Genomic DNA, 14,371 nt, shown 5'->3' with positions numbered 1-14,371 from the left:
ATGGTAAATTTAGACCAAACTGGATTTATCAAAAAAAGACGCACAACAGACAATATTTGTAAATTTATTAACTTAATTCATGCAGTAGAAGGAAATAATGCACCTGCAGTAGCAGTTGCTTTAGACACAGAGAAGGCCTTCGACAGAGTAGAAAGGAATTATTTGTTCAAAGTATTGCAAAAATTCAGTTTACCGGAGAAGTATATTAATTGGATTAAAGCATTATATAAGGGACTGTTAGCGAAAGTGACAGTAAATGGACATGTATCAAAGCAATTTAACTTAAGCAGGTCAACGCGGCAGGGATGCCCACTATCACCCTTATTGTTTGTGCTAGCTATAGAACCACTAGCAGAATTGATAAGAATAGATAATAATATAAAAGGAATAAAAATAAAAGACAGGGAATATAAAATCAGTCTATTTGCGGATGATGTGATAGTGTACTTAACAGAACCAGAACTATCAATAAAAGAATTATATAAGAAATTGAAGGAATATGGAGAAGTGTCGGGATACAAGATAAACGTAAATAAAAGTGAAGCAATGCCTATGAATAACGCGGATTTCTCAAAATTTAAGAAGGAATCCCCATTCAGATGGCAAACGCAGGCAATAAGATACCTAGGTGTACAAATAAACAAAAATCTAGCCCAATTATATAAACTGAATTACAATCCACTAATGAAAAAATTACAGGACGATTTAGAGCATTGGAAAGAGCTACCACTAACACTGATAGGAAGGATAAACTGTATTAAAATGAACATTTTTCCAAGGATACTATACTTATTTCAGGCATTGCCAATACAACTGACAGAAAAATTCTTCAAAGAGTTAAAGAAAATAATAAGGAAATTTTTATGGAGAGGGGGGAAACCGAGGATAGCACTAGATAAATTAACAGAATGGTATAAACAAGGAGGCTTACAATTGCCAAACTTCAAAAATTATTATAGAGCCGCACAATTAAGATACCTATCAGATTTTTATCAAACAAGGGAAAAACCAGACTGGTCGAGATTAGAATTAGATAAAATAGGGGAAAAGATACCTGAACACATATTATATAAATGGGACGAAAAATTGGAACAACATAGAACTTCTCCTCAATATTTGGAAGAAGATTCATGTAGAAAGAAATAAAACAAATTATCAATTACCAAAACTAATATTGACGCAAAATAAGCTACTCCCTTTTACAATAGACAACCTTTCCTTTAGAAAATGGGAAAAAAAAGGGATTAAAAGAATAGAAAATTGTTTTTCAGGAAGTAGATTCTTATCCTTTGAACAAATGAGAGATAAGTACAATATAACTGGAGATACAGCGCTGGCATATTACCAACTGAGATCCTACTTGAAAGAGAAATTAGGAAGCAATTTGAGTTTACCAGAGGGAAGTAACCTTGAATATGTGATTACAGATACAATGTTAATCAAAAGATTTATAACAAATATGTATATTAAACTGCAAGAAAAGGAGAATGAGGAAACAAATGGTAAAACTAAACAAAAATGGGAACAAGATTTAAATATAAAGATAAAAAAGGAAACATGGGAGAAATTATGTTCTGGGGAACGATGAGAAATACAATAAATACGAGGCTACGTATGATACAATATAATTGGTTACACAGACTATACATTACACCGCAAAAGTTAAATAAATGAGACCCAACAGTATCTGATAGATGTTTTTGATGTAAAAAAGAAAGGGGAACAACAATTCATGCAATCTGGACATGTGAGAGAGTAGAAAAATTTTGGGATGATCTCAATCAGATATTAAATAAAATAACAGAAAACAATATACCAAAGAATCCAGAGATCTTTCTCCTAAGTAACATAAAAAATAAAGAATTTGGAATTGACTTGGAGGATGCACAAAAAAGATTTGTTAAGATAGCCCTAGCCGTAGCAAAAAAATGTATTATGTCAACCTGGAAATTGTAAGATAATTTGAAAATACAACAATGGTATATAGAAATGAATAAATGTATTCCATTAGAAAAAAATAACATATAGTTTAAGAAATAATATTGAAATATTCGAACAAGTATGGGAGCCTTACATTAAATACAATAGCGAAAACCTACCGGGGACAAACATTACCTAAGTTGATGGAAGGAGAAGAAAAGAAAAGAATGGACTCAGTAGAATTTCTGGTGTATTTTTGTTGAATGACAACATTGTCTGACTGGCTTAATGCAACCTAGATTGTATACCTAAAATGGATGGGAGGGGGGGGTGGGGGGGCGGCTTGGGAGGAGGGAGGGGGGGGGGAGAAAAAGACACTGTATATGTGTGAAAAAGAAAAAGTGTGTATCATGGCTAACGTGATTTATGGTGTGAAAAATAAAAAAATAAAAAAAAAATCCTTGTTACAAAAGTGATAAAAGTTAAAACAACAGTAATATAATTTTGATTAAAAAGATAGGATTTCTTGAGAAAATAAAGGAGTACAACTGAGGAACAAAGCATTGTTTTTCTTGTAAATAGGACAATGCTGGAAAGAACAATAGTCAGCATTATTAATGACGTGGGTTGTGTGCATACATAGAAATAGATGAAAAGGGACAAGAAACAAAACAACAGTTCAATAAATCCACTCTGTCCAGACTTGTCACAATCCACATTCCCTCATCATGTAATCTCCTGAGAGAGATTTAAAAAAAAACTTTTGGCTGAATTAGCAGAGAATAATCAAGGAAAATTTGCTCTGACAGTCATTAAAGTAGGAACCAGGTGATGCAGTTTAGAATTGTAGTTATCCCTTACGCAACATCACTCAATTATTAGTACTCTTTGTTCTGTATTGTTTGTGAACTCAATGTGGAGAAGTACTCCAGTGCAATACTCAGACAGTATAATGATTCATTTGATGACTTTTTCACCTTTCATATGCAGGTGACAAAAGGGACACCAAGGTACTATTTACAGAAGAGTCAGTTATCCCAAAGATCCTGGATGGAATTGTAATATTACAAATGGTAGCACGGTTAGCAATAGATGGCACAGTAGCACTGGGTGCCAAAGTTAACATAGTGATTAGGACAATGCGATTATATTGCTAGAGACCTGGGTTCAAATCTACCTGTCTGTAAGGAGTTCATACATTCTCTCTGTGAACACGTGGGTTTCCTCTGGGTGCTCCTGCTTCCTTCCATTTCCAAAGACATATTGAGACAGTAAGCAAATTGGTCACGTGAATGCAAGTAGGTACAGTGGGCTTGTATGCCAGAAGGGCCTGTACTATGCTGCAATTCTATATTAAAGTAAAATTGAGGCAGCTTGCTGTGCACAGACTCCACTGAAAAAAAAATCACAGTGAAATTAATTGTGACAACTTATGGAAATGAAAGGTGCTGTATAAACTTAATTCTTATTTTGAAGTGTCCTCCTTATTTAAGAATTCTGCAGTTTCATTGTAAAATAATCCCAAGAATATTGTTTCATTTTGAATCAATTGTTCACAAGATGAGTAGTACTGGATGGTTCATCCATTGCCAACAATTAAATTATTATACAATGTGTTTGTGATATTCATTTCAAACAGTATTTTCATACAAGGGATGTCTTTCAGAATGGAAGGGGACCAATGAGGAGGCTCTGCGGCTGAGCGACTAGTGCAAGTGGTGGGCTGCTGGCGACTGCTGTCGGGAGATTTGCGCCAGGCTGGAGATTGCTGGAGATTGGCTTGAACTGGCTGGAGGAGTATCAGGTATCAAAACAAATATGTGAAGGGGTGCCAAGGGGTCCCTGACCATGTCAGAAGTTCAGATCTGGAATTTGGATCGCCAATAGTTTGGACTGGATTCTGGGTGGTTATGGAGGCTGTGGAAATGCTGGAGACAAATCTAGTCATTTAGTGACTCTGGGGAACCTCTTTTGCTTCTCTCTCTCTCTGACTGTAAGACTGACTGCAGGTCTGACTGTAAAAAATGTAAGAGGCGCTTAGGCAATTTCTGCCAGTGGCAAATCTGTCTGCCTTGCAGCAGGCAAAAAGGAATTTCATGTAATAGGACATTGTTTTATTACTATGAGAATACATTGAATGTTGGATCTTGAACAGAGGGTCAAACTTTAAAGTGCTGAGATCAAGTGTTAAATTTGTCCCAATGCAAAGATAGGAAGGGGTCCATCTATAAGATAGTTGTGCTTCAACTGATTGCAACAGTTTGTGTGCTATAGATGATCACGGGCATGTAAATAGTAGGATTCTAACGATTGTACATGGATCAACAGGTAACTTTGAGTAACTCACACATGCTGCAGTTTACATCTGCTCAAAACGGGCAAAATCTCAACATATAAATGAGGCTTACACTGAATTAGTTACGTGATGTTACAGACCTTAATCAATAAATGCAGACAGATTTGCGTTTGTGCATGTTTAATTCATGACACTGAGTGAGCAAACTGCCCACTGGGTTGACCCCCATGCAAGCTGTTGAAGGTAATATACCATCAGTTTCTTTACTTGGCTAGTGTTATACAACTCATTGTTCTGAAGAGAGGCACAAGGTATGATGGTTTGCAGATTAAAACTCCCCACATTTGAAGATGAATGCTTGCAGCAATAGTTTTTCATATTCCACGGACACTCGCAAAGAAGTGGGATTGATTGGCATTCTATTTTCATGCAAATTTAAGCAGACAACAAAGCCAAAATCTACACAAACATCCATAACAAAAATCCACAGAAAAGAGTTTGAGTTGTTTATCTTACCTGATAATTCTATGAATTTAGATTCAAGCCAAGCACCCTTTCACTATTGTATAATTTCCACTCTCACTGGAACACTGAATGCTTGGGCTGATGTCACTTATCTAGGAGTTGCACAGTACTGCACTGAATCAAGCTGCTGGCTCACAGCTCGAGGATTCAGTGCTGACCTACGGTGCTATCTGTGTGGAGTTTCCACATTCTCCTTGTGATTTCACGAGTTATATCCAGGCGCTCCAACCTCCCATATCCCACTTGGGAAGGTTAATTGGTCACTGGAAATTGAAGAGTGGAAGAAACAAGGGGAAATTACATGGGGTTGTGGGATATTCGAATAGGAATCATTGAAATGAGTGCATAATGGTCGATATGGACTTGATGGGCCTACTCTACGTAACATTTTTATGATGCCTTTTTGAGAATAAGGACAATAAAACCTCAATAAAATTATTTGCAACAAACTCACTCTGCTGTTCAGTTCACCATTATATGGATCGTGATTAGAAAACTATAGCATGCTTCTGCAAGGAGAGGTATTTTGGTAATGTCTTCATTTTAAACAGTAATTGTGTGTTTTTTTTTCCATTTTCATTATCATTTTTCCATCTGTTGATTTTCCTCAATCCTCCTCTTTGCACCTGACCAGCTCTTGCACCTCTCTGCCACCTGATAGAGCGGTTTGTGTTCTGATCATGAGCTGAGACAGCAACAGTCCTTGAAGCGAGCACTGAAACATGACAGCAGCTTCCGTCACAATCTGAAATCAACAAACGTCATAACGCAAAGGGTAGGAGTAGGTCACTTGGAGGCCAAACTTACCCTACATTCAAAATGAAAATAGCTGATCTACCTTTGGCTGCCTATGTGTCAGTTCCACACAGAACACAGAACTCTCTTTCCTGACATCTCAAATATTCATCAATAATGCACCCTTTTAGGGATAGAGAATTCCAAAGATTCACCCCCAACTACAAGAGGTTACTGCATACCTCAGTTTTAGCCGACCACAGTTTAACTTTGAATCCTGTTCCCTTATTCAATATTCTCCTACCAGTAGAAACATCTCAACATCTACCTTGTCATGCACTCAGGAATAAAAAGAAGTGTTTCAATAAGGTCACTTCTTATTTTTCAGAAGTATGTACTTTTTTCCCCCAAGAAGTTGGAACAAGAACAACTCGAGTGAATACAGTTTTCCTTTCCTCACCCAGGTGTACAATGATAAATTGGCACAACCTGTTATCACAGTAAAAGTTATTTTTTATTTATTTGTTAATTGGATATGCTCACCATCCATGAGTCTGGCTTTGTTATTATCACCCCATCTCTAGAATTGAGTAAAAGTTAACTATATTTTTGGGATTAATGTTGCTCATGGACAGAATGAGTAAGGATGGGAGGTCTCTTCCCTGAAGGACACCAGTGGGCCAGGAAGTTTTTTTCTCCCCTGCAAACAAATGTTCAGCAGTTTTGTAGAGAACTCTGCTATGTGACCCAAGCAGGATCGAGTATAAAGTGTTTGGGTCGGACTGCACTGTGATTTGCTTGTCTTGTATTTTATTCAGATAAAATTAGTTTGCTTATCAAGAAACCAACTTACAGATATTTGAGAGCCTCAGGGCGCAAGTTAACAAACATAGCCAGGTCCATTACAGGCTTTGACCTCCCATCCAACGATGACTCCTTGGTGAGGCACTGCCTCAAAGCAACCCCCAACATAGAGAATCCAGATCACCTTAGTCACAACCTCTTCTCACTATTACTTTTTGGCAGAAGGTACAGATTTAAGAACCATTTCTTTCTAACAGTTATCAGGTTCATGAACCTTCCCTTTTTACGCTAAATAAAGACTGCTCCAACACCACAAAAGGATTGTTCACATTGCTATAAAACTACTTTATTCTTGCACTGTGGTACATGTGAGTACTTATTAACTCCTTTTGTTTTATAAATCATCTATTTTTAATTTCATGTATATTATAGTTTTTTTTTCATTAAAGTACCTGTTCAGCTGTAGACTTTCGGTACATATGTATGTATATACATATGTAACAAAGGTAAAGATACATCACCAACCTTTTGGGCTTGAGCCCTGAAGGGCTCCAGCATTTGTGTGTTTTTTCACTTAACCATGGTGTCAACAGAATCCTGTGTTTTACCCTTTATTATTTATTTGGTCTTTTATCTTCAAAGAGATCAAAATCACATTTGTGATTGTTATTGGTTGGGTCAGCAAGTGATTAAAAATACTTATATCACATTTCAGATATATTTAATCAGATTTAAGTTTCCCTTCTAGATATGAGTGCTTTGAATTTTTCAGAAATAACAAACCAAGCTCTGGGTTAAAAGTCTAGTAATTTTCACCACTATATACTATCCCAATCTCCACTCAATCCGGGCTTTTTTTTTTAAATCAGGAAGGTGGAGTAATATGGCAAATGGCACCTTCACCTCTGAGCAATGTAATGATGGCCTTGTGATTTGCACATCACTTTCCAAGGCCAGACTCACAAGTCAGGCAGGTATTATTGTTGTTGTTGAGTATATTCATGGTTGAGATGAATAGAATTTGAGATACCAGTGGAATCAGGAGGTCTGGAGATCAGCTGAAAGTATGAGAGATCGAGGATCAACCACAATCCTATTGAATGCCATTGTTGGTTCAAGGGCGATATGGCTTTCTCCTATTATTATTTCTTACAATCTTATGTCCCTTAGAAAGCACATCTTAATGATTGCTCAATAAAGCAAAAACATTATCATTGATCTGGCTTTTTGCAGTATTTATGGGTTCCACCTCAGTGATATTTGATACCACAGTGAACTGAAATATAATGCACAGATTGTCTGGCTACCAATAAATTATGTTATGGTGGTTTCCTGTGTTATTTGAAACCTCAATGTGTGTCCTTCAAAGCTTGCTAAGGTTGTGTTTTGCTTTTTCTTTCTGCTACATTACTTTCATTTCATTTGTGCTTGGTGTCACCATTCCTTATTGACCTTCAGTAAATCATGAGCCTCAAAGTAAACAGTAAACCTATGCACAATCCAGCTTTAACTACAGAAGTGCAGAACACATATTCAAAATAAAGCACGATGGTGTGTGAGGGAGATGGGCTTAAATCAAGGAGCACAGCTGCATGGATTAGACAACAGATGTCTCAGACACAGACAGCATACTAGATAACTCCCTAAAGCCATTGAAATGAAACAATAGCTATAGGGCAAGTGATATGATTTTGAGTCTTGTATACACCAGAGAGATAACAAATGTTAGCCTGCTGGCAGATGATCAGAAATCAGTGCATTAACTTGAAATAACTAAGAAATCATTCCAAATTGCATTCCCCTGCAGTTCGCATACAGATGCAACCACACTGCAGACTGTTCCATCACCACCGCCCTCCATCTAGCTGTCACCCACCTGGAAAATAAGGATTTGCATGTTCGAATGATGTTTATTGACTTCAGTTCAGCATTCAACACAGTCATAACCACAGTATCTAATAAGGCAGTTGAGCCTGCTGGGCCTAAACATTTCCCTCTGCAATTGGATTCTTGACTTCCTGTCAGGGAGACCTCAAGCAGTCCGGATCAGTAACAGCATTTCCAAGACCATCATACTGAGCAGAAGGGACTCCAGGGCCACATGGTTAGTCCACTGCTGTTCACTCTGCTGACCCACGATTGTGCAGTTAAACACAGTTCAAACCACATCATCAAGTTCACTGACAACATGACCATCATCGGCCTTATTAGTAAGAATGAAGAGTCAGTGTACAGAGATGAGGTGCAGTCACTAACAGACTAGTGCACAGCCAACAACTTGTATCTGAATGTTAATAAAACAAGAGATAGTTGTCGACTTTTGGAGGGCCTGGGGTGGGGGGGAACGACACGACCATGATCTGCTGACCATTGACAGCTCCACTGCTGAGGTCATCGAAAGTATCAAGTTGGCAGAGAATTTTGCAAAGCAGCTCCATAGCCAAGAAAGCCCAGCAGCGCCTCTACTTCCTGCAAAGGCTGAGGAAAGTTCATTCCCCACCCTCCATCCTCACTACATTCTACAGAGGATATATTGAGAGCATCCTATGCAACTGCATCACCACTTGGTTTGGATGCTGTACCACCTTGGACCTCAAGACCCTGCAGAGGATAGTGAAGTCAGCAGAAAAAGGTCATTGGGGGCTCTCTTCCAACCCTGAAGGACATCTACAACACTCGCTGCAGGCGAAAGGCAATAAACATTGTGAAGGACTCCACACACCCCTCACATAAACTGTTCTCCCTTCTGCCACCTGGTAGAAGGTACTGTAGCACTTGAGCCCTAAAGTCCAGATTGGGCAACAATTTTTTCCCCAAGCCATCAGGCTCCTGAATTCGTAGAACAGATGTGGATAGTGTATCATGGATTTTTACTGTATACATCTTAATATTTTAATGTGTTTAACTTCTATCCTAACTTGTATTTACATAAATATGCTCCATGCTCCTGGAGAAATGTTATCTCATCTTTACCGTGCGAGCACGTTATGAACGATAAATAAAGGTGACCTGACGACATTGAGCAAACAGGACTATGGGAGAAGTAGAATTCACTTAAGGGGACAACAAAATAAAATTCCTATGCCATCTACAAGTTATAAATTAAGAATACTCAATTACATCCTTTGTACATTCTAATTTAATTAAAATTATAGTCATTGCTGCTTTATGAGTTTTGAATACACCACATCCAAAAGACATCCGATGATATTGGTCACCAGTTATCACTTTGACCAGTGTGCTCTATTTATATTATATCTTTAATGTTGGAGCATACCATGAATAATTTTGCAGACATATATAATAGTGTAATTAAGGCAGATGTCCTGTTAATTTAATGCATAGGATTGTAGTTTTCAAATAAAACCCAAATATCCTGTTTGCCTGCATCAAAAAAAAATTGTTGCATGGAAACATTGTAAAATGCATATGATATAAATTCATTGCTCTTCATTGGAAACTTGGTTGAAATCATGGACATTGTAGAGTATAATAATACCTATTAGTTTGTGTGTCAGTGGTAATGCAGATGGAAGTGGGAGTAGAGGACTGTAGGTTGAATGAAGTTGGATAAAGCAGAAATTTTGAGTATCGCAGGGCCGAAAAAGTTCACAGGTGTAGGAAAGGAAGGATTGTCAGAGAATGACGGTTTTAAATCAGAGGTGCCGGTGAGAATTGGAATGAAAGCATATTCTATGTACAAGAACACATTGCAGATCAGTTGGTCCATGGGCATAGGGGGTGGGAGGGAAGGCCTAACATTTTTAAACAGTTGGGGTCTCTTCTGGGTCAGAGGTGACCTGTAGAAGAGAGATGGGCTACAACTAAGTCAGAGTGGTACCAACTTTATGGTAGGCAGGAGGCTTTAAACTAGTCGGGGGAAGGGAGAGAGAGCAAGAGTGAGATATGGAACTGGATGAACTCTGGAGCATTCAGGAGGCAGAGAGGGTGATTGACGGAAACTATAAGGAGGCAAGAGACAGGTATCTAGGTAACTGTTAGAAGAAGGAAGGGGAATAGGCAGTCAGTGCAGAGTACCTATTCCCCTCAGCAAATACTTATTGGAACTGTGGAAGGGGACAATCTATCAGGGTCAAGTCATAGAGGTCAGGTCTCTGACACAGAATTTGGACTTCGGTGCAGAATGGAAGGGGGAGAAGAGGAGCAATAGAGATTAGAGATTTGACAGTCAGGGGAACGGATAGGAGGTTCTGTGAACAAGATCGAGACTCCCAGATGGTATGTTTCCTCCCAGGTGTTAGGGTCAGGCATGTCTCAGATTGACCCCACAGCATTCTCAAACAGGAGGGTGAGCAGCCTAATTTTGTGGTCCATGTTGGTGCCAATGACATAGAGAGGAAGAGGGATGAGGATCTGTAGAGGGAATACAGGAAGTGAAGAAGGAAACTAAAAAGCAGGACCTCAAGGGTGGTAAGCTCTGCATTGCTGCCAGTGCCACGTGCCAGTGAGGGCAGGAATTGGAATATATGGCGGAAGAGATGGTGCAGGGGGCAGAGATTCAGATTTATTTGGATCCCTATGGGGAAGGTATGAGCTATACAAAATGGTGGGTGGCACTGGTATAGGAAGGGAACTAATATCCTGGTGGGCAGGTTTGCTAGAAACATTGGGGAGTGTATAAACTAGTTTGGCAGGGGGTGGGAATCAGAATGAGAGGGAAATGAATCGGGCAGAAGGTACACAAGTAGACCCACTGTATAGTGAGATTTTGTAGATGGATCAGAAGTCATTAAAGCAAAATTGCAACCACAAATTAAGGATTTAACTTGGGATACTTTGGAAACAATATCGAAACAGATGATGAATATAGCACTAAAGTTCTTATATTTAAATGCCCACAATGTAAGAAATAAGGTTGATGATTGCATAGCATAGATAGAACTTGGCAGGTATGATATTGTAGCCATCACGGAGTTATGGCTGAAAGAAGACCGCAGCTGGGAACTAAATATCCATGGATGCACACTGTATCGGAAGGACAGGAATATAGGCTGAAGGGTCGGGATGGAATTAAATCTTTGGTGAGAGGAGATATTGGCTCTTAAGATACAGAATTAAGAAATTTTAAGGTTAAAAAGATCCTGATGAGAGTTATATTCAAGCCTCCAAACAGTAGTCAGGTAATGACACACAAACTACAGAGAAAATATGCAAAATAGGAAATGTTACAACAGTCAAGGGAGATTTCAATATGCAGGTTGATTGGGAAAACCAGGTCGGTACTGGATCCCAAGAAAAGGAATTCATTGAATGCCTCTAGGATAGCTTCATAGAATAGCTTGTGACTGACGCATCCAAGGAAATGGCAATTCTGGATTGGGTGTTGTGTAAAGGAGCTGAAACTAAGGGAACCCTTTGGAGGCAGTGATTATCATATGATAGAATTCACCCTGCAGTTTGAGAGGGAGAAACTAAAATCAGAGGTGCCGGTACATTAGTGGAATAAAGGGGATTACAGAGTTATGAGAGAGGAATTGGCAAAAGTTAGGGGAAAGCTGCAATAGCAATGGTTGGAGTTTCTGTGAAAAATAAGGAAAGTGCAGGATGGGTTTATTCCAAAAAAGAAGAAATACTTGAATGGAAAAACAGCACAACTATGGCTGACTGGAAGTCTACACAAAACAAAATTTAAAAACAAGGCACACAAAATAGTTGGAAGGTAGAGGACTGGGAAGCTTTTAAATGTATTCAGTAGGCAACAAAGGTCATTAGGAAGGAATAGATGAACTTAGAAAGGAAGCTAGCAAATAATATAAAAAAATGATTCGAAAAGTTTTTAAAGTGTATTAACAGTACAAGAAGAGGTGTAAATAGATATAGGACAGATAGAATTTGATGCTGGAGAAATTATAATGGGCGACAAGGAGATGGCGGAGGCAGAGTATTTAACATCAGTCTTCTCTGTGTAAGTCAGCAGTATATCAGACTTTCAAGGGTGTCAGAAAAGAGAGGTGAATGCATCACATTCACCAGAGAGAAGGTGCTTGGGAAGGTGAATGGTCTAAGGATATTGAAGTCCTGGACCAGATGGAATGCACCCTCAGGTTCTGAAGGAAGTAGTTATAGAGATTGTGGAGATGTTGGTAATGATCTTCCAGGAATCAATGAACTCTGACATGTTTCCTGAGGACTGGAAAATTGAAAAGGTTGTTCCGCCACTTAAAAATGTAGGGAGACAGCAGAAAGGAAATTATAGACCTGTTAGCCTAATATTGGTGGTGGGAAGTTGTTGGAGTCAACTGTCAAAGATTAGCTTATGGAATGCTTGAAGGTGCATGACAAGATAGGCCTAAATCAACATAGTGTATTGAAGGGAAAAACCTTGCCTCACAAATCTATTGCAATTTTTTTGAGGAAACCACAAGTAGGCGACAGGAGATGCAGTGGATGTTTTATATTTGGATTTTCCAAAGGCCTTTGACAACGTGCTACACATGAGATTGCTAAACAAGACAAAAACCCATGGAATTACAGGGAAGATACTAGCATAGGTAGAGCATTGGCTGATCAGCAGGAAATCAAAACTGGGAATGAAAGGATCCTCATCTCACTGGCTATTGGTTCTGCAGGGATCAGTGTTGGGCTCACATTTTTACATTATTTGTTAATGATTTGGATTGTAGAGTGAAAGGCATTGTGGCTAATGATGAAGATGAAATAAAGATAGGTGGAAGGGCAGGTAGCGAGGAAGAAACAAAAAGGCTGCAGAGGGACCTAGAATGGGCAAGGAAGTGGCAAATGAAATATAACATTGAAAATTTTACGGTCATGCACTTTGGCAGAAGAAATACAAGTGTAGTCTATCATTTGAGTGAGGAGAAAATTCAAAATTCAGAGGTGCAAAGGGACTTGGGAGTTCTCGTGCAGGATACCCTAAAGGTTAACCTCCAGGTTGAGTCGGTAGTTAAGAGAAATGCATTGTTGGCATTCATACATGGAGGAATAAGATAGAAGAACAGGGATGTGATGTTGAGGTTTTATAAGACATTGTTGAAGCCTCTCTTGGAGTATGGAGTACAGTTTTCAGCTCCTTATTGAAGAACAGTTTATGCTGGCATTGGAGAAGGTTCAGAGAAGATTTACAAGAATAATTGCTCTAATGAAGAGATTAACAAATGAGGAACATTTTATGGCTCTTGGACTCTTCTTCGAGTTCAGAAGAACGAGTGCGGTCCTTGTATAAGTATTTTGTATGTTGAAAGGCCTGGACAGAGTAGCTCTGGCAAAGTTGTTTCCCATGGTAGGGAAGTCTACAACAATAATTATTCCAGGAATGAAGGGGTTATCTGTAGAGCATTTGACAGCTCTTGGCCTGTATTCATTGGAATTTAGGAGAATGAGGGAAGGATCTCATATACATTTCAAATGTTGAAAGGTATGGATTATAGATGTAGAAAGATCATTTCCATTGGTGGGAGAGTCCAGGACAAGAGGGCACAACTTCAGGATTGAAGGGCATCTGCTTAGAACAGAGATGTGAAGGAATTTCATCAGCCAGAGAGTGGTAAATTTGTGGTCATTGTGAAGACCAGGTCATTGGGTCTATTTCAGATTTTTAATTAGCCAGGGCATAAAATGTTATGGCAAGAAGGCCAGGCGGTGGGGGGGGGGGGGTGGAAATGGAACAATGATTAAATAGCAGGGCAGACTCAATAGGCAGAATAACCTATTTCTGTTCCTAAATCGTTTCAAGGTGGATAAATCTCCAGGTACAGACCAGGTATGTTCCAGAATATTGTAGGAAAGGAGAAAGAAAATTGTCGTGGAATTTATAGACATTTTTATACCTATAGAGCAGCATGGTTGGTATAGCAGTTAGCACAATAGCATTACAGCCCAAGCAATTGGGACTGGGGTTCGAATCCCATGCCATCTGTAAGGAGGTTGTAGGTTCTCCCCATGCCTGTGTGGTTTTTCCCTGGGAGCTCCTGTTTCCACTTACTGTTTGAAATGTACACGGACTTGTAGGTTAATTGGACAGCACAGGCTCATGGGCTGAAATTGCCCCTTACTGTGCAGTACGTCTTCTTCTTTTCTTCTTTGGCTTGGCTTTGCGGATGAAGATTTATG

Source organism: Narcine bancroftii, chromosome 1 (genome assembly GCF_036971445.1).
Source record: "Narcine bancroftii isolate sNarBan1 chromosome 1, sNarBan1.hap1, whole genome shotgun sequence".
In the NCBI taxonomy this organism is placed as follows: domain Eukaryota; kingdom Metazoa; phylum Chordata; class Chondrichthyes; order Torpediniformes; family Narcinidae; genus Narcine; species Narcine bancroftii.
This window is presented reverse-complemented; position numbering follows the sequence as displayed.